The 25,852-nt window shown below is 46.2% G+C and overlaps 1 non-coding gene across 1 annotated transcript; it reads left to right on the plus strand.

Annotated features, from left to right (window-relative positions):
* Positions 18,409 to 18,480, plus strand: TRNAW-CCA. Its single transcript has one exon. It is a non-coding gene; the product is annotated as a tRNA-Trp (tRNA).

The raw sequence follows: 25,852 nt of genomic DNA on the forward strand, positions 1-25,852 counted from the left end.
CGGACACGACTGAAGCAACTTAGCAGCAGGAGCAGAATGGCAATTACAAACAATAGCGAGAACAAAAACAAACAAAACATTGAGAAGTAGTGATCGTTGGCAAGGATGTGGAGAAACTGGAACCCTTATGCATTCGGTGGCACCCCACTCCAGTACTCTTGCCTGGAAAATCCCGTGGATGGAGGAGCCTGGTGGGCTGCAGTCCATGGGGTCGCTGGGAGTCGGACACGACTGAGCGACTTCATTTTCACTTTTCACTTTCGTGCATTGGAGAAGGAAACGGCAACCCACTCCACTGTTCTTGCCTGGAGAATCCCAGGGACAGGGGAGCCTGGTGGGCTGCCGTCTGGGGTCACACAGAGTCGGACACGACTGAAGCGACTTAGCAGCTTAGTAGCATGCATTGTTAGTGGGAATGTAGAATAGTGCTGCTGCTGCTAAGTCGCTTCAGTCGTGTCCGACTCTGTGCGACCCCATAGACGGCAGCCCACCAGGCTCCCCTGTCCCTGGGATTCTCCAGGCAAGAACACTGGAGTGGGGTGCCATTGCCTTCTCCAATAGTGCAGCTGCTGTGAAAACAGTATGAATATTCCTCAAAATTTAAACATAGAATTACCATCAGTTCATTTCAGTTGCTCAGTTGTGTCCGACTCTTTCCAACCCCATGGACTTCAGCACACCAGGCCTCCCTGTCCATCACCAACTCCTGGAGTCTACCCAAACTCATGTTCATTGAGTTGGTGATGCCATCCAACCATCTCATCCTCTGTCGTCCCCTTCTTCTCCTGCCTTCAATCTTTCCCACATCAGGGTCTTTTCAAATGAGTCAGCTCTTTGCATCAGGTGGCGAGAAGTATTGGAGTTTCAGCTTCAACATCAGTCCTCCCAGTGAACACTCAGGACTGATCTCATTTAGGATGGACTGGTTGGATCTCCTTGCAGTCCTAGGGACTCTCAAGAGTCTTCTCTCCAGCACCACAGTTCAAAAGCATCAGTTCTTTGGCACTCAGCTTTCTTTATACATGAAAGAAATGTATACATCCATGCATGACTCTGGAAAAACCATAGTGTTGACTAGACAGACCTTTGATGACAAAGTAATGTCTCTGCTTTTAATATACTGTCTAGGTTTCAAATATGCTCCGTCTAGGTCATAACTTTCCTGCCAATGAGTAAGCATCTTTTAATTTCATGGTTGCAGTCACCATCTACAGTGATTTTGGAGCCCCAAAAAATAAGGTCTGCCACTGTTTCCACAACTATTTACCATGAAGTGATGGGACCAGATGCCATGATCTTCGTTTTCTGAATGTTGAGCTTTAAGCCAACTTTTTCACTCTCCTCTTTCACTTTCATCAAGAGGCTTTTTAGTTCCTCTTCACTTTCTGCCCTAAAGAGTGGTGTCATCTGCATATCTGAGGTTATTGATATTTCTCCCAGCAACCTTTATTCCAGCTTGTGCTTCTTCCGGCCCAGCGTTTCTCATGATGTACTCTGCATAGAAGTTAAACAAGCAGGTTGACAATATACAGCCTTTACATACCCCTTTTCCTATCTGGAGCCAGTCTGTTGTTCCATGTCCAGTTCTAACTGTTGCTTCCTGTCCTGCATACAGATTTCTCAAGAGGCAGGTCAGGTGGTCTGGTACTCCCATCTCTTTCAGACCCAGAAATTCCACTTCTGGGTATACACCTAAAAGAATTGAAAACATATATATTTAAAGTGAATAACCCACAAAATCCTACTATATAACACAGGGAACTCTACTCAATGTTATGTGATAGCCTGGATGGGAGAGGAGTTTTCAGGAAGATGGGTACATGTGTATGTATGATTGAGTCCCTTTGCTGTTCATCTGAAACTGTTACAACATTGTTACTTGACTATCCTCCAATACAAAATAAAAAGTTAAAAAAAAATTGGAAACAGAGACTTGAACAGATACATATATATACACCAATGTTCATAACAGTAGTGAAAAGGTGACAGCAACAATAATGTTCATGATCAATGAACGGATCAACAACATGTATCGTATCCATACAATACAATGTTATTGAACCTTAAAAAGTGATGACATTCTGACGCATGCTACAGCATGGCAGAACCTTGAAGACATTTTGCTAAATAAAATATGCAAGACATATTATACGATTTCACTTATATGAGATGCTTCAGATCATCAAATTTATAGAGCTAGAAAGTACAATAGTAAGTACAAGGGAATGTAGGGAGGAAATCAGGAGGAGTTATTGCTTAATAAGTTCTGAGTGTGGGAAGCTGAGAAGACGAAAAAGTTTGGTGATAAATAGATGTGACAGTCGCAATGCAATGTGGATGTTCTTAATGTCACCGGACTGTACACTTAAAAGTGGTAAAATGGTAAATTTCACATTAAATATATTTTATTACACAGAGAGAGAGAAAAAATAAAAAGAGATAAAAAAAGGAAGAGGGGTAGTAATACCCAGGGCAGAGAAGTCCACTGCGTGGCCAAGTGGTGTGGCAGAGGAAACCAGAGTCATCCCAGAAGGCCCTGGGCTTTCATCGACTGCTGTTCAGCCTTCAGCCTCCTTTTAATGGATGGGGTCATGTGCACAAAGTTTTACAGCAGGCATTAAAGCTGGTTCCATGCCGCTCTGGACCAAATGTCATCATAAATTCAGAGGGAGTAAAGGCATCACAAGCTTCAGTCAAGTTGAGTGCAGCTCTTTGTTCTTGCTTTGGAGGCTGTCGGGAGGGTAGGAATTCACCTTTAACTTGACAGGTATATGCTGTGCTCATTTTCCTTAAAAGGTCATGCTTTTCTCCTTTGCTTTTTTCCCACCTCTCCTTAGGGGTTAGCCATATGTTAAATCCACATGCCTGTGTTAATGCGAAGGTGGAGCAGCATATGGTGGCATGACCACTGCACAGGGGTGAGCAAGGCCCGCTGAGTGGGAGGGACATGAGAACCGAGGCCCTTGGGTGGCTTTGAGGGATGGAATGAGTTGCAGAGGCCTGTTGTGTGGCTCTGTGCGATGGGGGCATGTGAGCTGAGACAGCCGTGTGTCTAAGAGGGATAGGATGTGACTGCTGAAGTGGTGGGGAGGTGGTGGTGCATATTTACAAGCACACCAATCCAGAAATTCTCACACCAACCCTGGGAGGTGGGTGCGACAATAACTATCCCCATAAGTCAGATAAGAAAGTGAGGCTTAGAGAGGAAGGAACTCATGCAAGTTGCTGCAGTGGAGCTGGGACCAGAACCATGCTTTGTTGGCCCAGGTCTAAGGTATTTAGTACCTGTTCTCAGATACAATAACAATTGAGGGTCCCAAGTGGTTTATTGGTCCTCTCTGATACATTACATTGTTATTGCCAGTATAATCCCACTCCTTGATTTGGGTAGGACCTGTGATCTGTTTCCAACCAATCGAATATGGTAAAGGTGATGAGATAGCATTCTTGTGATTACAGTATGTTATATGGCAAAGGTGTGAGATTTTGAAGATGTAATTAAGGTCCCTAATCAGTTGACTTTGAAGTAAAAAGAAAAATACCTTGGGTGAGCCTGACCCAGACACTTCAAGCAGTAAAGCCTTTCCCAATATCAATCTCTCACTCTCTTTCTTTGTTTCTCTCCCTCTCCTTCTCTTTTTCTATTGCTGGCTTTGAAGAAGCAGGTTGCTATGAATTCTGTAGTCACAAGGAAGTGGATGCCGTTAACCACCCGAGGGATCTTAGAAACAGATCCTTCCTTAGTCTAGCCATTAGACAAGAGTGTAAGTAAGACAACACCTTGATTTAGCCTGTGAGACCTTGAAAAAATAAGACTTGAAAAGAAGTTCCATGCCTGGACTCCTGACCTAAAGAAACCATGAAATAATACGGGTGTTATTTTAAGCTGCTACATATGCGATAATTTGTTATGGGGCAATAGAAAGGTGGTGTCAGAACCCAGGTATTTCTTATCCAGTTCAGCTCCCCTTAATTTTATGTAAAGCTGTGAAGTCCACAGAGGATTTTGGCACATAGGATTTCTTTCAGTCTTCACAAAAACCCTGCAATGTATATATTTAAAATATACTGTCACAAGTGAGGAAACTAAGACTTGGGCTCAGAGAGTAGTTCTTTTAAACACATTTCTTAATCATGTTCTCCCTAACAGGTACTATCCTAGGTACCAATGATTTATCAATGAAAAGAACAAATAGAAGGAGCTTAGTATATGTAGTGGTGCTTAGAGCAGAGATTAAATGATACATCTAGAGATTAAAAGACTGGCTCATGGTATCTGGGTGAGCAAGGGAAAGAGTGAAAATTAGAACCCAGTCTGTCTAGCTTCTGGAGAAGGCAATGACACCCTACTCCAGTACTCTTGCCTGGAAAATCCCATGGATGGAGGAGCCTGGCAGGCTGCAGTTCACGGGGTCGCTAAGGGTTGGACACAACTGAGCGACTTCACTTTCACTTTTCACTTTCATGCATTGGAGAAGGAAATGGCAACCCAGTCCAATGTTCTTGCCTGGAGAATCCCAGGGGAGGGGAGCCTGGTGGGCTGCCGCCTATGGGGTTGCATAGTCGGACACGACTGAAATGACTTAGCAGCTTAGCAGCTATCTAGCTTCAAAGTCTATGCTTTTTGCACTATAAAAATATTTCACTTTGATTCACTGCTCTGGTATAAAACCTTTTTTTAATGTGTATACACACATGTATTTTCCCTGATTCAATACCTTACTATTTGGAATGAAGTCACTATACAAAGCCCACACTTAAGGAATGGGAGTTATGCTCCCCCTCCTGTAGTGTGGAGCATCTACGAAATTTATTTGGAATTCTTTTGCATGGGATATTTGTCTCTTCTCTCCTATTTGTTCATTCAGTCATTTATTTATATCGGTATGGATTCAGACATTTATTTTAGACTTTATGGGGGCTATTCTCTAGCTGCAGCACTCAGACTTCTCATTATGGTGGTTTCTCTAATGTGTGGAGTAGAGGCTCTAGGGAGCACAAGCTTCCGTAGCTGTGGCGCACGGACTCAATTGCTCCTCAGCATGTCTGGGATCTTCCCAGCCCAGAACTTCTAGACCAAGTATTGAACCCCTGTCCCTGCATTGGCCGGTGAATTCTTAACCAATGGACCAGCAGGAAAATCCCCACTGCTATTTTATTTCTTGCTCAGATTGTTCCAGCTTTGCCTGTGGGAGCTCTTTCAGTTGTCTCTTCCTATGTCCCCTTGACACTCCCATCAGTGTAGTAGTGGTGGTGGTGATTGTTATTTGAGCACTTCCTTACTTTCTGGCACTACAGGATATCCAGGCTCATCTGGTATAGCTTTGCCCCAGTCCTATAACCATTTCTCCAAGGAGCTCTGATTCCTATTCTTGGAGTATGGGGTTCGAAACCAAGATCTGGGTCCTAGGCATACTACTTGCTTCCTGGATGCTTTTACTTTGTATTTTCAAACTGAAAACATCTGGTCTGGTTTCAATGATCATGCTTAAGCCTGCCATATTTCGTGGATAGGTTGATTCTAAAAGTTAAAAAAGTCAAACAGCAAAAGAATGAATTTGGACCCCTGCCTCACACCGTATATAAAAATTAACCCAGAATGAGCCAAAGACCTACTTATAAGAGCTAAAATTATAAAATACTTAGAAGAGAGCGTAGATACAAATCTTTGTGACCTTGGATTAAGAGATAATTTCTTAGATATGACATGAAGAGCAGAAACAACCAGAGGAAAAATTAAGTTGGACTTCATCAAAATTTAAAGCTTTTTTACTTCAAAGGACACTATCAAGAAAGTGAAAAGACAACACACAGAATGGGACAAAATATGAATAGACTGTATATCTAGTAAGAGACTATTATCCAGAATATATAAATAACTCTTACAACTCAGTGGTAAAAGACGATTTTTAAATGAACGGAGTCAGATAGACATTACTCCAAACAAGACAGGCATTTTAAATTTTGATAGATGCTATCAAAGGAGGCTGGAGCAGTTTGTACTCCCTTCAGCAATCTGTATGTTTGCCCACCTGGGGGTGTTACCAAACCATTTAGTCCACAGCAATCTCAAAGTATCTCATTGTGGCTTTAATTCACATTTCTCTCCTGTGTAAAGGTGAGAATTTTTTCATATGTTTCTAAGCACATTTTCTTTTTCTTTAAATTTTCTGTCCAAGTTTTTTGCATAGTTTTATATTGGATTGTTGGTCTATTTCTTATTAAATTTTAGGAATGCTTACATTATGTATATTACTAAAATCAGCCCTTTGTTGATTTATGTGTCCAAATAATTTTTCCAATAAAACAACTTCAATTGTTTTAAATTTGTTGTGGTACTTTTTGCCATGCAGAGGAAAAAGATTAGTTTTCATATAGTTGAATCTATGAAGCCCAATTTAAAAACAAAATGATTTTTGGTTTTGTGACCTTGTACCTCCCCAACTCTAAGATTTAGCTCCCCAAAATTATCTCATATTTTATTCTATAACACTTGCAAATTTTTTTTCTGCTTAACTTTTAAATTAATCATTTCTTACACTCTTTGCAAGAAACACAACATCACATTTTTCCAACCTCTATGTAATGAGGCCTGGAGGAGGACGTGGCAACCCACTCCAGTTTTCTCGCCTGGAGAGTCCCATGGACGGAGGAGCCTGGCGGGCTACAGTCCATGGGGTCACAGAGAGTCAGACACGACAGAGCTACAAAATAATAAAACATCACAGACTAAGTCAGTAGACATCTGACTAAGAGTCAGGTGTTTACTGCCCTCTGAAGACATCCAGCAGAGCGAAAACTGTCAGTTGGCAGGGGCACCCAGGAAGAAATTCAGACACCAGATGATGGATCTCCTTTCCTGTTCTACAGTGCTGGAACTTTCCATATATCCACCTATCCACCCATCCCATCCACCCATCCATCCACCTACCCACTCATCCATCGACCCATCTATCAAGCCACCTACCCGTCTATCCATCCACCTATCCATTATCTATCCATTCATCACCCTTTTCCCTGGCCATCCACCAGCCATTCAATGAGAGGAATGACTCAGGCACTGAACCAAGTGCTAGGGACATAGGGGTAAATCAGAGCCAGTTTGGGTCCTCAGTGTAGTCAAAGTGAAAGTGAAGTCACTCTGTCATGTCTGACTCTGCGACCCTGTGGACTGTAGCCCACCCGGCTCCTCCGTCCATGGGATTCTCCAGGCAAGAATAGTGAAGTGGGCTGCCAATTCTTTCTCCAGGGGATCTTCCCTACCCAGGGATCGAACCCAGGTCTCCTGCATTGCAGGCAGATGCTTTAACCTCTGAGCTACCAGGGAAGCCCAATGTGGTTAGGGTCAATGTAAATACAAGTGGGATGGCAAAAGATGTTGGTATTGGGCCTTCCTACCGTGTTCTTTTCCTCACAGACATGAACGAAAGGAAGTTTGCACCAGGGGCTTCTGACTGGGTATCAGAAAACTTCTCAGAGGCAATGGCTCCTGAGAGTCTATTGGGGGAGTCATGGGAATCAGCCAGTGAAGGCGGAGAGGGTCGGGGTGGGGAGGAAAAAGAGAGGGTATTCCAAACAGAAGAACTGCAGGGGCAAAGGCCTGGAATCCAGGGAAAGTGAGCTCATGGGAGGAACAGCAAATGTTCCAGAATGGCTACAGCAGAGGGTGTGAAGGACAGGGATGTGTTAGGCCTTGGAGGCCCCAGGCAGGGTTCTTTTCCAAGGCCCCACCCTCACACCATATCATGCATATTAAAATTCACCCACATTGCATATTAAATATGAGTTATATATAGCTATAGGGCCAGCTGCAAAGACAGTTGATACAAGGTTACATTGAGACATTTAATTACACATGTATTAAACTTGGCAGCTTTCTTGTTTTATCATTTTTGGAGAATGTACCTATATATAGAAAAAGAGGCTCTGGAAGTAAATCTTTCTGTAGCTGCATCCGCAATACCTAATTGATATATCTGTCCTGGAGAGTGGATCGCTGTGAAAGTGAGTCTGCTGGTGTGGGGACCTGCCATCCCCATAGGTCATGGGCGTCCTGGGGGAGCTTCACACCGGAAGCCTTGGGTGGCCTAGGACATCAGTGGGGAAGTCTGGAGGCAGGAAGCCCAGAGAGGAGGCCCACGCTGGGCCTGAGATGCGGGAGTAGAAAGAACAGGCCACCTCTCCCGGAGCTGGCATGTGTTTGCCAGCTCGACGCTTTTCTCTTGTTTCTGCAGCCCGACCGAACCTGGGTCCAATCCCTGGGCACCCCCCTCCACCCCAAGGCTGAATGCTTGACAGCAAAGGAAAGGGAGCCCTGCTTCCTCCAGAGGGCATCACAGGACTGCTTTTCGGGGGTGGGGGCCGCCGTGGAGCGGCTGTGCAAACACACGGTCGGGTTGACAACAGCAGTTAAGCTGGGCAGGACGCCAGCACCTGGGGAGGTCCCTGGAAGGAGCTGGCTGTCCAGGAGAGGAGGTGCTTGGCCTTCCAGAACAGGGATTAAGACTTAAATTTGACTGAAATAAAGACCCCTGGGCATCCAGAGCTGGGCTGCTTCCAGCACCTGCATGAAAAACACAGATTAATCAGATGCCTTATCTCACCTAAGAGGAAACTCAGGCCAGGGAGTGGTGGGGCTTGTCCAGGACGCAGAGGGTTTCAGAGGCAGGTCAGGATTGTGGGGGCAGCTCTGTCCTGGCACTGGCCCTCCCTTAATTGTGGGGTTCAGTGCACTGCAGTGTTCAGAGACCCTGCCAACCATAATGCTAGATATTGAGCACTTGCTATATGCCAGACACTTTGGTAAGCACTTTATATGTATCTTCTTTCATCCTTACAATGCCCCCAGAAGCTAGGTAATATCACCCCTATTTTCCCCACAAGAAAACAAATGCCTTGGAGATGAAGGCCATCCCTTGCCTGAAGTTACGCAGCTGTGCTTAACTGACCCAGGGCCCCCAAAGGTGTCTCTGACTTACTCCCAATGCTTAGTTTTAAATTTGAGAGGGAAACAGCAACGCCTCCTTAACACTTTCTAAGAATGTGTCATTGTATTTGATGAAGTAACTTTCTAGAGCTGGGAAATGAATTCGCATACTATTCACATTTTCAATAAGGATGCTTTTGTTAGTTGACCCCTAGCCAGGAAGTCAAATTAACCGGGACACCTTCAGTTGGTTAATGGAGACTGCAGTACCAGCAAAGTGGCTTTGCAGCGCACGACACGGGGAAGTGCCCTTAGCAGAGCCCGAAATCCAAACGCCCAAACCCTCACGTTTGGGCAGGAAGCACCCTTAGAGATCAGTACTTAGGGGTCCCTGGGGCTCTGAGAGACACAGTGACCCAGCCAGGATCACAGAGCTGAGGAGCAGAATCCAGACTAGTACAAAAGCCTGAACTCTTAACCCTGAAGCTCAATGGTAAACCAACAAAGGAAAGCACTGTGACAGTAATGCAAATCCAAATTTGCTTTTCCATTTCCCAGGACAAGTAAGCAGAAAAGGTGAAACAAAGGAGCCATGAGAATGTCCGTTTAACGCACACAGACTAGAATTTTGGCTTTGGCCATCTTGAAGGCAAACAAAGGCACTTGAAGGATATCCCCCTCAGGGGAGCCTCTCAACATTCACTCAACAAATATTTACTGTGGGCACCGAGGAGACCACAGTGACCAGGATGTTCAAGGTCTCAGATCTCAAGGAGCTTATGCTCGAAGGATGAAGAGAGACTGGGTTGGTTTCTGGGGTTTTTTTTTTAGAGGGATGTTGGGACGGGGGACAGTAAACTGTATGAAAAGAGTGTAAAGTGCTATGAAGACAATACAACTGAATTTGGTGAAAGGAAGGTGGAGGGGGACGGTTTAGCAGTCAAGCAAGACAACTTTGAACTGAGATCTGAATACAGAGAAAGAGGAATGTCCTGCTGGAAGCAAAGCATTCCAGACAGAGAGAAGAGCAAGAACAAGCTTGGAAATGATGGCATGTTGGGTGTAACAATAGAAATACAACATGAGCCATAAGTGTAATTTTCAATTTTCTAGTAGCCACATTTTTTAATGGAAAAAAAAGTTAAATTAATTTTAATATATTTAGCTCAGTATACAAACTTTTTTTTTGGGGGGTGGGGGGCGGGGGTGGGGTGCTTCCCTGGTGGCTCAGACCTTAAAGAATCCATCTATAATGTGGAGACCTGGGTTCCATAAAGAATCCATCTATAATGTGGAGACCTGGGTTCCACGCCTGGGCTGGGGAGATTCTCTGGGCATGGCTACCCACTCCAGTATTCTGGCCTGGAGAATTCCTTGGACAGAGGAGCCTGGCAGGCTACAGTCCATGGGGTCACAAAGAGTCCGACACAACTGAACGACTTTCACTTTCAGAAACATTTTTAGTAGTAAAATAATTACTTTTTCATACTGATTCTCTGAAAACTGATGAATTAGGAGTACATTTCAAGTACTCGACAGCCACGGCCTCCTCGTGGCTAGTACTGGGCAGGTCAGTAGTCGGTGATGGGTTCTAATGATTCTAAATATCTCACACAGATACTAAGAATCCCGGCAGAAGCCCCGCTTAGGCTCTTCGGAGCTGCCACCTCCCAGGGCAGGAGGCTGCACACAGAGGGGAAAGCTTCCGGCTCTCCTCTCTCTCCGGGAGACGTCTTCCCTCCCTGGAGTCTCGCTCTACAGAAGCCAGCGTCTGCACACGTGGGAAAGCGGCGTGGCTGGCCCTGGGTCTGAAGCCACCTCCCGGGCCCTTCTGCCAGGCCTCGTTCCAGACATCCGTGTCCGCCCAAGTGAGATGGGGCCTCTCCGCCAGCAACTCTGCCACGCCCCCTTGGACTTGGTTTTGGTTTTCGGGTGCAGACAGGTCTACATTCCTCCGAAGAGGCCAACTCCGGCATCATCAAAGCTTGTGAAATCAACAACAATCAGCCTGGACCTCGGCCTGCAGTTCCTGAGGCCGCCACGAGGGGCGCAAGCAGCAGCTGAGGCAGGTGCTGGCTGCCACCCAGCCCCTTGGCAGCCCCTCCTTCCCCACTTCTGTTATCCCAGGCTGGCTAGCTCGACTCAGGCCCCACCTCCCACCAACACGGTGTTCCCTCCACCAGCCTCGCCCAGCAGGGCTATGTCCCCAGCAGTTGCTAGGTTCCTTCATTTTCTAGGCCTTGGGCCTCTGCCAAAATGGCGGCAAAGGTGCCAGCTGTGAACAGCCAGAAACACAGGAAGAAGCGTGGATGTGCCTCAGGAGGCCCTTCTGCTTGGTGCGGTGTTAGGTGGAGACGAACAACGGTGCGTCCGAAGTCTGCACGGTATGATCTGGAGCCAGGAACAGAAAAGATTCCACTGTTCGGATGTTTTCACCCCGGAGGCTGAAATAACAGCAGAGGCCTGACTACCCACGTGGTGTCTGTGGCCAGAATAGGACCCACATAATAATGGCTTTGATCAGAGAAGAGCCTTTTCCATCCCATGGGGGCAGTATCGTCATCCAGGCAACAACATCACTCTACAAACTGACGTAGGTCCACAACGGAGGCCTTGCGTCTGCCCTCGCCACATTTCCACGTACTCCGCACGTATCCCCTGGCCCTGGTGTGGTCATACCCTGACTGTTGGCAAGTGCTGGACTCCGAAGGGACCTAGAATTGGCCTATCCCTAGAAGACCAAGAGATTAGCCCAGCTGGCTCATCAGCTCTTGGTTCACCCTCCCGCAACCATTAAAAAAAACATATCGGTTTATTTTTGGCTGTACTGGGTGGTCGTTGCTACACCTGGATGAACAGTTGTGGAGAGGAGGGGCTACTCTTAGGCTCGGCGGGGCGGGGGCGGGGCGGGGGTGGGCTTCTCATTGTGGTGACTTCTCTTGTTGCCAAGCAGGGTCTCTTGAGCGGGTGGGATTCACAGACTTTATTACCCAACACCATGCAGGATTCTCCCTGACTGGGGATCGAACCCATGTCCTCTGCATTGCAGGTGAATTCTTAACCACTGACCACCAGGGAAGTCCCTCCCTCAACCATTTATCAGCAAAAGAGAGCTGTTTGGGGTTTCCAGTGGGAGCGTTAGGGTAAGGGTTAGGGTTAGGGTTAGGGTTAGTGGTCCTGTTTATCTTTCTAGAAAAATGTAGGTCCCACATGACTATGCTTTTGCAAGAAAGCACGCAACTTTAGGAGTAGCTTACCTCCGACAGCCCTAAATGATGGCACAGGCCAGATGACTGGAGGAGGTACAAGCTGACATTTTTAAGCTGAAGGGTGAGATCAAAGGAGTGCTTTTCTGGAGAGATTTTCGTTTGGAGGCTATGAAGAAAGCAAGTCTTGGTCTGGGAGGAACACTTTGAGGAAGTGGGTCGTGAACAGGAAAGTCAAAGGAGACAGTTTGGAAGGAGCTGAGGGAAAATGTAGGATTTGGAAAAGGGAAGAAGTGAAGAGCTGCGTTTTGTTAAGTATCTTCAGCTCCTCCAGTGGTATCTGTTCCTCCTCTCAAAAGGATCTGCCTCTTCTTTGAGTGTATGGAGTCCTTGAGGTCACCTTCTGAGACAGGTTCTAATCCATAATCTCCATTCCAAATCCCAGAATGCTTAGAAAATGCAAAAACACTTTTGTAACTTCTTTAGTGGTCAAATTCTAACTTGAAATATGAGTCCTTATCCCACTCAGTGTGACTATTTAGACTTTTGCTGCAAAAACAGTAAAGTGTTTGATTTGGGAATACTGTTGCCGACTCCCATGGGATGTTATGTAATACTCAGTAGGTAGGCTTGTTACCTTTCTAAAATCTGAAACACGCTGAGCTCTGAGGCACAGCTGGCCTGGAGGGTTTTAGGTAAGAGATGGTGATGCTAGATTATTCCCAGTTTACAAGGGAAAGAGCTGAGGCTTAGCAGGAGAAGCAAAGTGTGTTAGGCCACAGAGGTGCCAAGTGACAGATGGAGAATTTCAGCTCTGGTCCAGTTTCAGGTAAGGGATTATGCTTCCATGAGGCTAAGCAAAGGCTCAGTCTGAATGGCAGGGAAATGGCCTGACTGGAGAGAAGATTGCATGGGTCATTCATGGTCCACAGATGCAAAGACCAACTAGCTGACAATGAAGCAAGGGGCACAACTATACTCTGGAGGGACTTGGGAATTTCTAGAAGGCCAACCTAGGATTTGGGCAGTGCCAGATGCTTTAGGACAGCAGGTCTGAATCCATAGAGCCACAGCTCATTTGCAAAATCACTCTTTTTCTCTCTGTATTAGCTTCTTCTGTGATATGAGGATGATAATAAGACGGGGGAGCCTGGTGGGCTGCCGTCTATGGGGTCGCACAGAGTCGGACATGACTGAAGCGACTTAGCAGCAGCAGCAGCAGCAGATTTGGTGTAACTATTAAATGAGATGGTTGAAAGCAATTAGCATGGTGCCTGGAGCTTACTAAACATTCAGTAAGTGTTATCTGTGACTAATATTCTCAAAATGGAGTGTGCACACCTCTCAGAGAGTTCCAAATCTCATTGTGGATGTGAGAATATCCTTAGATTACCAATTTTGTTTGTTTGTTTCCTAATAGTTTTAATCATTACTTTTTCCCCATTTAAACTATGTCAGAGTGAATATACTCAACAGCATATTCACTGAACAGTATATTCAACTGAACTGCAGTTTTATGTGTATTTTACCACAATTAAACATTAAAAGAAAACTAACCTGCCGCAAGTATATGAGGAAATAGAAGGCACAAGTATGTGAATAAACTACAGGAGTGACTTTCTGGCTGTGTGCGGGGTGAAGGGGGGAGATAGGGACTGAATGTCGGGGAGGGAGGGGCAAAGTTCACGAATCATAGATTGATGAGTGTTATAAACCCTTGTCATCCCATGCTCCTGAACTTGGGCCAGGTTATAGAGTTTGATGTGCTTTGTAAATGTAGGCAAATCTAAGTTCTACAGTAAAGATCCTCAGGATATGAAGGTTCGTAGCCACATTCATCACATGTTTCGGGCCCTATACTGGGCACGGGGGCAGACACAGGCTTCAGTGTGACCAGGTCCCCAGTCTCAAGGCTCTCCTGGCTGATGCAGGACATGAATGTGAAGAGAGAACACTTGCAGCCACTGGATGTGATCAGCAGTGCTGGAAGCTATGTTCAGAGTTCAAGCAACACTTTGAAGAGCTTTGGAGAAGGAAGCATTCTCTTTGTAAAGGGCAGCAGGGAGTTGGAAGAACATCCTTAAAAAGCAATAACTACACTTCCCTGGTGGTCCAGTGGTTGAGAATCCAGCCTGCCAATTGAACACAGGTTCAATCCCTGGTCCTGGAAGATTCTGCATGCTGTGGAGCAACTAAGCCTGTCTGCTACAACTACTGGAGCCTGTGCACCTGTGTTCAGCAACAAAACAAGGCACTACAATGAGAAGCCTGCACACCACAATGAAGAGTAGCCCCCATTCTCTGAAACTAGAGAAAGCCTGTGCACAGCAACAAAGACCCAGTTCAGCCAAACAACAACAACACATGAGCTTGGAAAGTATGTTTCCACTAGTCGTTTGTGCATGCTAAGTCGCTTCAGTCATGTCTGATTCTTTGCAACCATATGGACTGTAGCCCGCCAGGCTCCTCTGTCCATGGGATTCTGTAAGAACATTGAAGTGGGTTGCCATGCCCTCCTCCATAGGATCTTTCTGACCCAGGGATTGAACCTGTGTCTCTTGTGTCTCCTGCATTGGCAGGTGGGTTCTTTACCACTTGTGCCACCTGGGAAGCCCAGGTGAAGTATGTTTTCACTAGTTAGCGGTTCTCAAACTGAAGCATGCATCAGAATCCCCAGGAGGACTTGCTGAAACCCACATTGCTGGTCCCCATACTCTGATTCAGTAGATCTGGGATGGGGCCCAAGGATTTGCATCTCTGACAAGTTCCCTGATGATGCGATTGTCCCTGAGGTCCAAGGACCACACTTTGAGAACCACGAGGCTAGATCAAGAGGAGTGGACCTGGAGGCAGGGGAAGTTTGTGCAAAGACATGGCGGGGTGGAAAAGCAACAATTGTTTAGAGAGCGATGAGCATATTTGTGAGACTTGAGCATGGTGGGTTGCCAGGTGCAGCTGATGGTGGACTTGTGTCCAAGCTTCAGAGTTTGGACTTGATCCTGGAAATGAAGGGCAGCAAGGAGGAATATGAACAGATTGACCCTTCAGTGAGATCCTTGGGAGGGCAGGTGGAGTCGGGGGTGGGGGTGGGTGAGGGAATAGAGGCAGAGGGACTAGTCAGGAGGCTGGCACAGCGAGCCTGTCAGATCCCATTAGCCTTGGTCTTCTTGGCCCCCAGAGTCCAAAGTATAAATAATCATAAACCTAGACAAGCAGCAGTTCAAATAAAAACAGCAGCATGGATGACCACTCATCAGTAGTAGGCCCCGGACCCAGCGTTTTAGTTTCATCATCTCATCAGATCCTCCTAGCACCCCGTGTTCAGATGCTGAAATGGAAGCTCAGAGAAGTTCAGGAACCCACCCAGGGTTAGGACAGAGCTGGAGTCCAATGCAGGAGTGAAGCGCATTCCCCCTCCCACTCCACATTTCCAGGCGTCTGGACTCCTCAGGGGCTTGGCGCATTCCTCCGGGGGCTTGTGTCTGTGTGTGCTGGAAGGGCTCAGTGTGCGGTGTGGTTTGTGCTGGATGCTGTGATGTGCTTGCCCCCCTCCCCTCCCACCTGTCCCGAGGTAAAGGGTTTCCGTGGATGTCTTCATGGTGATGGAGAGAGCCAAGGAGAAAAGATTTTGCTGGGCATTCTATTCATCCTCAACCCTGGTTCAATAAATCAGGTGCTGGGGGAGAAGGGTATCACCCTGACTATCAACTCCACAGACATAACTTGGAATAATTCTCAGACACTCCCAGGTCAGTGGGAGAGAGCATTAAGCCCACTCTGCCAAGATCCCAGGGATGGTGAGAACAGTGAGGAGGGTTCATTGGCAGATAGAAAGTCCTTTTTTTTTTTTTTCCTTATGAACTCAAACAACTCAGTGAGGAAGCAGGCAAAGAGAGAGACGTAGAAGAATGAAAGAAAGGACGGCAGAGAAGGAAGGACTTGTGGACTTGGAATGAGGAAAGCTGAACTCAGAAATCTTAGCTGGCTGTTGACTCTGGGCAAGTCCCTTCCCCTCTCTGGGCTTCCATGTCTTGAACCAGGACAATTGGGTAGATAGATGAAATGATCCCTAAGCTCCCTTCCCGCTTTGACATTCTATGCTTTTCCTCTACAAACCACCTGAGTGTGACTTTTCCAGGAAAATGTCAAACATTTCAAAGGGCAAGCTGCTCTGTTTGCCAGACATCCTTTGTCACTCTTCAGCTGGTCTTGTCTACAGTCATGTCCAGGGGATTTTCTATGATGTATAGATTTTCTTATTTCTCCATCAATATTTCCTTGTTTGCATTGGTTGACTGTTGCAGAAACAGGGCACTGTTTTTCTAAGCAAATATGCAGTCCCATGCCAACAGGAATATCCTGTTTACAAGAGCCTCCTTTTACAAGGTACCAGCTGTTTGAAAACATTTGTGTATTGCCACATCAGAATAATCTCCTGATAAGCAAGTATTTTTTTTTCAAGTAACATAATTTTCTTGAATGTGATCATTACAGTGCTATAGATCCTCCTTAAACAAGAAATATCCTATGTAATGATCAGGATAACCTGTTGCTTCCTCCCGTTCTATATTAGTTTGCCTGAGCTGCCATGTAAAATGGGTTTCCCAGGTGGTAAAGAACCCACCTGCCAATGCAGGAGACACGGGTTTAATCCCTGATCTGGGAAGTTCCCACATGCCGCAGAGCAACTAAGCCCATACGCCACAACTATTGAGCCTGCGCTCTGGAGCCCACGAGCCACAACTACTGAAGCTGTGGCTCCCCAGAGCCCAGCTCCCCAGTAAGAGAAGCCACCGCAATGAGAAGCCCGCACGCTCGAGAGCAGCCCCTGCACTTCAAAACTAGGGAAAAACCCACCAAAAAACCGCGCACCCACGCAGCAACGAAGACCCAGCACAGCCATAAATAAATATATAAAATGATTTAAAATAACGTACATACAATAAAATCCTTGCCTCTTAGGGCAGAGTTGAAAGAACACTGAATCCTGTTAACAAGTGCTTGGGGTACCTGTGTAAATGGGTCAGAGAAACCCAGGGCAGAATGGTCTGAAGGTTTCTGGTAACTCATTTACCACTTTAAAACCTAAAGTTTAATCTTTTCATTGACAGGATGGTCCTCATTCCTACCTCATTTCAGGGAGCTTTATGACTCACCAGACAGATGGTGGTGAAATTGAAAACATGTTTACAGTTTAGGTTTATTACTTCATAAAACTGAGGATTTTTAGGTGAGAGAAAGACAGAGAGAGGCAATAGTTCCTAGCAAGGAGATTCCCCCTGAATGAACTATCTCGATCGTTTTTAAACCCCTCCTTTTGCCCCAGCTGTACCAGGAAAGTACCAGAGGCAAAAATGGCCAGGCTTTTGCATCTGAAAGTTTTTATCATCAGAGAGAGAAAAACAGAGATTCAGACACAAGTCAAAGTGATTTGGCCAAATATCCAACAGGTGATATTAGTATTTGTTTTTGGGCTCACATCTCCAAACTGCAATTAGGAGCTTGGGCTTCTTGTTAGAGTTCAAATGTTAACTGACCATATACCTTGGACAAGCTGTATAATCGCTCTGTGTCTCGGTGTCCTTATCTGTGAATTGGGAACAGGGACTTTCCTGACGCTCCAGCAGTTAAATTCTGCGCTTCCACTGAAAGGGGCATAGGGTCAATCCCTGGTTGGGGAACTAAGATCCCGCACGCCATATGGTGTGACCAATAAATAAATAAATAAAAATACTGACTCCTTCGTAGGGGTGTGATTGTTAACAATGGTCAGAAATTACTTCACATTTTCGATGTGCCAGGCATTGTGCTAAGTCTTTTATATACATTGACTCATTTAATCCTCAAGCCCACAATGATCTCATTCCAAAGCGTATGATCCTAACCACAGCCATTGTATTAACTGCGGCATGACTGTACATCATGTAAGCCTGGCACCAGTAAACATGCAGGAGTGGTAGCCTTTCCCTTCTGCTTTAGGGATGCGGATCTGAGGACCACATAGATGAAAAAAATATTTTAAAATCACAAGGCCAGGAGACAGCAGCACTGGAGCTTAGCACTATTTCCTCCCCAAGTCCAAAATATGCAGGGGAGACTGGTCGTCAGCCTGAGAGGTGGAGCTCTGAGCTGGACTTCAAAGAGAAGAGAGGAGACGGAAGAGGGGAAGATAGGCATTCCAGGTTTGATCTAAGTCCTAAAGACAGGAAGTAATGGCAAGTCATTGTTCTGGAAATGGAGCACAGAGGGATGGACTTCATAGGGGCTATAGGGGCTTCCCTGGTGGCTCAGAGGTTAAAGCGTCTGCCTCCAATGCAGGAGACCCAGGTTCAATCCCTGGGTCGGGAAGATCCCCTGGAGAAGGAAATGGTAACCCACTCCAGTACGCTTGCCTGGAGAATCCCATGGACGGAGAAGCCTAATAGGCTACAGTCCATGGGATCACAAAGACTCAGACACAACTGAGCGACTTCACTCACTCACTCACTCATAGGGGCAAGACTTGAGAGTATTCTGGGCCAAGTTGGAACCTTACAACTGAGCAGTCCACTTCTTGGTATATATACCCTAGATGAAGCCTGCTTGTGTACACCAGAAAATTTCCACACAGTGTTCACAGCAGCGCTGGAAATAAGGGTCAACAACTGGAAACAAGTATAATGTCCACTCACAAGTGGATGAATAACAATGATCATATATTAACACAAGGGGCATGAATGAGTTGTTGTTCAGTTGCTCAGTCATGTCCAACTATTTGTGACCCCGTGGACTGCAGCATGCCAGGTTTCCCTGTCCTTTACCAAATCCATGCCCATTGAGTTTGCCATCCAACCATCCAACCATCTCATCCTCTGTTGCCCCCTTCTCCTCCTGCTTTCAATCTTCCCCAGCATCAGTGTCTTTTCCAATGAGTCAGTTCTTTGCATCAAGTGGCCAAAGTATTGGAGTCTCAGCTTCAGCATCAGTCCTTCCAATAAATATTCCGGATTGATTTCCCTTAGGATTGACAGGTTTGATCTCCTTGCAACCCAAGGGACTCTCAAGAGTCTTTACCAACACCACGGTTCAAAGGCATCAATCCTTCTTTATGGTCCAACTCTCACATCCATATGGTCCAACTCTCACATCCATATATGACTACTGGAGTAAAGAAAGCACGCTGTGTAAAATTTGATGGAGTAGGTAGGACACCTTCTCATGAAGAGCAAACCAAAGAAAACAAAATAAACTAAGTAATAGACTAATTCTTTTTCATTTGAAGTGAAGACATTAAAAAAAAACAAAGGGAAAAAGAAATATAAAGTTCAGTAGAAAGGCCATGAGAGGTCTGATGGTCTGCAAGAGGGCACTAGGAAAGGCTCACCCAGGCGGACACAGTAGAAATGCTCTGTTCTTGACTTGGGTATTCATTTTCAAGCTGTATTTCATAATTTACATATATGGTGGATACATCTTTTGTATGCATTATATATTTTCTCCAAATGCTAATCATAATTTTAATAAGAGCATACAGAGGTGCCTAACAGAAATGCTCAAATAAATGAGCTCTAAATTAGAGTCACACATAACTCTTGAGATGCAGGGTTTAAGGTATGTGGTCTTCTATGAATATGGAATAGTCTTCTAATCTTTCATTCAACAACAGTATTCTGAGTCCCTACATTGTGCCAGGCATTTGGAGATACAGAGTAACTGGTTCTTGGTCTAGAGTGGCTCAAAGAGCGTGAACTGTAGGGACCCACGGTCCTAGAATCAGGCCCTGGCTCTCCTGCGGCTCTGTTGATGGCCCCAAGGATGTGCTTCAGAGGAGGTCACAGCTGGTGGGGACAGAGCTGGTCCCATCATGGGCCTGGATGGCCTCCTCGGTGCAGGTCTCCCTGGTGGCTCCCAGCCCAGGCAGAGGCCATCCCAGCATCAGGCGTCATCACGGTCTGCCTTCCTGACTCTGCTGCATACAGGCTCTCACCCTCCTCCGACCCCCAGGCCCAGCCTAGCACCTGGCAGGCAGTGTTTGCTGGCTGTTGGACTGTGCTCTTGTTGACCCTGCATTTGCTGGTAGCTTACATCATTGTGCAGAACACTTTGCTCCACCTGAGGTGATGCTGGAAAGCACCAGACGCAGCTCTAGCCTTAAGATGGGCGCAGATTTAGCCGTGCCTTTCACTGCCAAGACTTCCCAGGTGGCGCACTAATAAAGAATCCAGCTGCCAATGCAGGAGATGCAAGAGATGCAGGTTTGATCCCTGGGTTGGGAAGATCCCCTGGAGTAGGCAAAGGCTACCCACTTCAGTATTTCTGTCTGGAAAATTCCATGGACAGAGAAGCCTCTCAGGCTACCATCCACGGGGTCGTAAATAGCTGGACATGATTGAGCAACTGAGCACAGTATAATTGTTCACTGTTAATCTGTTGTTCTCCCCAAACACTTAGGCAGTTCCAAATGCCTCTGGAAAATAAAAGACATTCTGTATTTTTTGTGAATCTTGTAAAAGATGATTAGTAAGGTAGCATTTCATTTCTTTCCTCTTTCTCAGCTGCCTTGTAGGGAGCTCTGGCACCCTAGGATTTGTGGACTATATCTGGGACTTCTGGTGGTTCCCCAGGTTCAGTGAATCCACTGCCATCGCTGGGTACAGAATGGCTTATTCACAGCAGGTCCTCCCTGCTAGGAGAGATGCTCACTGAGGGAAGAGACCCATCCTGTGTCTCCCTGTTGCCAGGGCCTGGCTCACAAGAGCTGCTCAAGCAAGTGCCGTGATCGTGTGTCTCTCCTCTCAGACTTTCCCCTCCCAAGCTGTAGGATCCTAGTCATACTTTGAGAGCTACTGGCTATATGCTCGATCTCAGAGAGACCTCAAAGCCGCCTTTGGTAATCAGGGTGTGTGCGTGTGTGCACGCATGTAGGTACAGATGCAGGAACATGCAATCCGGTTCTTCTAGTTACACAGCATCATACTGAAAACCCCAGAGCACTGGCTGTCCTCATTTATGAGTTTAAAAATAACAACCCTTTCCATTCATTCAAAAGCCTTTTATTCCAAAGTACTTCTGCAGCTGTTCACTCAGGGCGAAACTCCCAGTCACCTTGGGAAGTGGGTTTTACTCCCCTCTCCCACTTTACAGATGGGGACACTGAAGCTCAGAGAGGAAAACTGATTTGGCCAAACACAATAGATCCGGGCCTCCCAGCAAGGAGTTCAGAGACTTCCGGGCCCATAGTGATGGCCCGGGCTCCAGAACTGCACGGTGGCGGTGTCCGTGCAGGGTGGATGTGGAGCTGAAGTCGAATTGCTCTCAAGTCCTGGCTTGTTACTAAAGTTTTGTTTTGGTCTGGAGCTCATTTCTCAGGACAGGCTAAACCCCAGACAGGAGCCTCACGGTAAAAAGAAGTGCTTTGTGCCCGCGGTTCAACGACTACGACTCCTTAGAGCCTCCGCTCCAGCCCGCACCGCGCCAGGCAGTTTCACTCCAGAGTTCACAGAGCTGGGTGTCCCACCTCCTGGAATTCACAGAGGAAATGCTTGACCCAGCTTAGACTCGAGGAGTGGGTGGGAGTGAGAGAAGCTTCTGCAGGAATGAAAGCCTGAGCTGCGTTTTCAAGGAGGGGTCAGCTTCAGCTGGGCAAGGGATGCCAGCCAAGGAAGAGGAGACAGGGAGGCCCGCTGGGGAGAGGGGAGGGTCAGGCAGGAAAAAGGCATGAAGACAGAGAAAGGGCAAAAACATATTTCAGGTCAGTGTACATCACTTTCATGAATGGTACTTCCTCTGACTGCCACCTATTCAATATTTAGATAATATTTTAATTGACTATTTCTTTGAACGCATTTGTTTTAAAGGGGTACACCACATTGACAGATGAATGAATAAAGAAGTTGTGGCATACACACACACACCACACACACACACACACCACATACACACGCACACCACATAAACACACACACACCACACACACACACCACACACACACACACACCACATACACACACACACCACATAAACACACACACACCACACACACACACACACACCACATAAACACACACATACCACACACACACACCACACACACACACACACACACCACATATACACCACACACACACCACATACACACACAGACCACATACACACACAGACCACATACACACACAGACCACATACACACCACATACACACACACACCACATACACACACAGACCACATACACACACACCACATACACACACACACCACATACACACAGACCACATATACACACAGACCACATACACACCACATACACACACACACCACATACACACACACCACATACACACACACCACATACACACACACCACACACCACATACACACACACACCACATACACACACAGACCACATACACACACACACCGCATACACACACACACCACACACACACACACACCACATACACACACACCACATACACACACAGACCACATACACACACACACCACATACACACGCACACCACATACACAGGCAGTGGAATATTACTCAGTCGTAAAAAAGGATGAGTCTTCTTAATCTGTCCTAATAAAGAACTGTCCTGTATTTTTCCAGAATGTAAAAAAAAAAAAAAAAAAGAATGAGTCTTGCCATTTGGAGCAACATGGATGGACCTGGAGGGTATTATGCTAAGTGAGATAAGTCAAACAGAGAAAGACAAATACTATATGTTTTCACTTACATGTGGAACCTAAAAAACAAAACACGAACGAAACAGACTCACAGATACAGAAAACCAACTACTGGCTGCTGGGGACGGGAGGTGGGCTGGGTGGGGTGAATGGTGGGGGATGGATGGAGTAGGTGAAGGGGATTGAGAGGTACAAATTACCAGATATAAAATAAATAAGTCACAGGGATGTCATATACAGCACAGGGTATATAGTCAATAATATTATAACAACTTTGTGCGGTGTATTGAGTCACCATGTTGCACACTTGAAACTAATATAATATTGTAAGTCAAGTATGTATGTGTGCTAAGTTGCTTCAGTTGTGTCCGACTCTTTGCAACCCTATGGACTGTAACCTGCCAGGCTCTTCTGTCCATGGGACTCTCTGGGCAAGAATACTGGAATGGGTTGCCATGCCCTCCTTCAGGGGTTCTTCCCCAGTAAGGGACAGAGCTTGTGTCTCCTACAGTGGTTCTTTACCAGGCAGGTTCCTTACCACTAGCGCCACCTGGAAAGCCCAAGTCACCATACCTCAATTTAAAAATGTAAACAATTAAAAAAAAAAAAGGATACACACTATTGTGGGGTTGCTTTTTAGGTTCTTTTTTTCTAATACATATTAAAATGAAAATCTAATGTTCAAGTGAAAAGTGGTCATTCTTTCATCCCCCTGAAATCATCTGGCAGAATGAGTACCTACCACATTTGGCAAACGTGAACAAAGGCATGGCCGTAACAACGTGGGGTGTGGAGGACACTCTGAAAGAGTGAGCCCAAGGTGAGAGGACTGTGATGTGAGATCGGAGGGCTGAATGGGACCTGGATGTGAGAGGGCTTGTATGCTTGTCCAAGGAGCAGGACTGATTCTCAGAGTCAGGAATGAGCAACCACTGAAAGTCTGTGCTATGAGCAACTCACAAAACAGGGGGAAACCATCACCCCCTTTTTGTGGCTCACGTTGTTCTTTGAAAGTCTTATTTTAAAGGGTTCCCACAAACCCCAATTATCAGGACGTTCTGAGATAGGTCTTTAAACACAGAATGAACCTTAGTGTCTGAAAACCATTTGGGGCAAGTCCTATAACCTCTCACTGGGTCTTCCCTGGTGGCTCAGATGGTAAAGAATCTGCCTGCAATGCAAGAGATCCGGGTTCCATCCCTGGGTGGGAAAGATCCCCTGGGGAAGGAAATGGCAACCTACTCCAGTATTCTTGCCTGGAGAATTCCATGGACAAAGGAGCTTGGCAAGCAACAGCCCATGGCGCCACAAAGAGTCAGACATGACTGAGCGGCCAACACTTTCACTTTCACTGTAACCTCTCATAGCCTCAAGCATGCTGTCTATACAATGGGCACATGCCAAGGTGCCCAGGCAGGCCCTAGAGGTTGCAGATTGCAGTCCCCTTGCCCGGCTCCCTCTAGATCAGGTTTCTCAACCTTGGCCCTGTTGACACCTTGGACCCAATAATTCTTTGCTATGAGGAGCTGTGAAATGTTCACCCTCCCTAGTCTCTTCCCACTAGCTGCTGGTAGCCTCTTCTCAGTTATGACAACAGCAACAGAAATCTCCAGACACTTCCAACTATCCCCTGGAGTAGGAGGATGTCACCTGGGTGTCAGGATGGTGGACAGGTCCTGGTGGCCTCAGCAGTGTTGGCTGAAGATGGAACCTGGCAAGCAGGAGGCTTCCTGTTGATAAGCCCACACCTCCCAGGTGGGGAAAGTCAAGTGTTTGCCATTGACTTTGTCACTGACAGAGTGACTCATGGATTTCCTACATCATATCTCCAGGGAAGGACACCCCAAGGGTCAGATGCTCCCAGGTGTGACCCTGGGTTTCCCTGTGTGGGTCTGTCCTCCTGGATCAGGAAGAGCACAGGAGGAGGAGAATAGACCACTGGCCTTAGAGCAAGTGTGAGAACAATTAGAATGACGACCCAGCATGGCAGTGGACTGACACAAATTTCCCAGGTCCTAGAACCCCGGCAACTTCTTTGACTCATAGGAATAATTTTAGTAATAGCATCAACTGAGCATCTACTGTATACTACTGCACACACATCTAATCCTCACTATACTTTATCCTGATTTGATACACAAGGACATTGAAGCTCCTTGGGATTGGGGAATTTACACAACAGTGGGGTTATAAAGTAGAAGGCAACAAGTTAAAAGTGCAGACAGCAGGCCTTAGCCTAAGTCCATCTCATTTCAAATGTCTTTTGTTATTCTTCCTGTGTTGGGCTACAAGGTCTCCTTCCTGGTTGATGCTGTGTGAAAAGATGGCACCTGTGAAATGGTGAAGGTTTTGAAGGATCGCAGTCATTGACTCCTTGACTGTTGCTTTGGGTACCAAAGCTTGAAGACTGCTGCATATAAACTGTAGAGTGCGGCCTCTGATATTTTTAACTGTAAAATAAAGCTCAGCAACAGTGAACCACACTTACAACTTAGTGAATTATTATAAAGCCGGTCATCTTTCAAAACTTCACCCGAGTCAAAAAGAAGAACTTGGCCAGGAACCCCCAGTTGCCTTCCTCGTGCCTCATCCCATTCATCGCCCCAGGCCTCCCTCCAAAGTAACCACAATTCTTGATTTCTAGAGTAGTTACTTCCAAGAATTCCCTGGAAGTCCAATGGTTAAGACTCTGAGCTTTTGCTGCCAAGGGTCCTGGCCAGGGAACGAAAATCTCACAGGCTGGCCAAAAAATAAGAAAAAGATGTTACGATCCATACATGAGTTATTTCCTTGAATTTATCATCCGCTGAGGCATATCTAAACATTATAGAAGTTCTTTCTTTTAAAAAGACAACTTGCTGTATCTCTGAAGTCCATTTAATCTACGGGTTTCCCCTTTATCCTTTCCTTTCCAGGCACTTTGTACACTGAAGATCGTGGCAGGTTGACATGTAAAGTTTCTCATCTGGATTTGGTGGGTTGCATGCTCTGGATGCAGCTCAGCATTTCTCTCTGTCCCCTGAATTCCCTGCAAAGCGACAGTTGGACTCAAAG

The sequence above is a fragment of the Capra hircus genome, chromosome 8 (assembly GCF_001704415.2).
Source record: "Capra hircus breed San Clemente chromosome 8, ASM170441v1, whole genome shotgun sequence".
NCBI lineage: Eukaryota > Metazoa > Chordata > Mammalia > Artiodactyla > Bovidae > Capra > Capra hircus.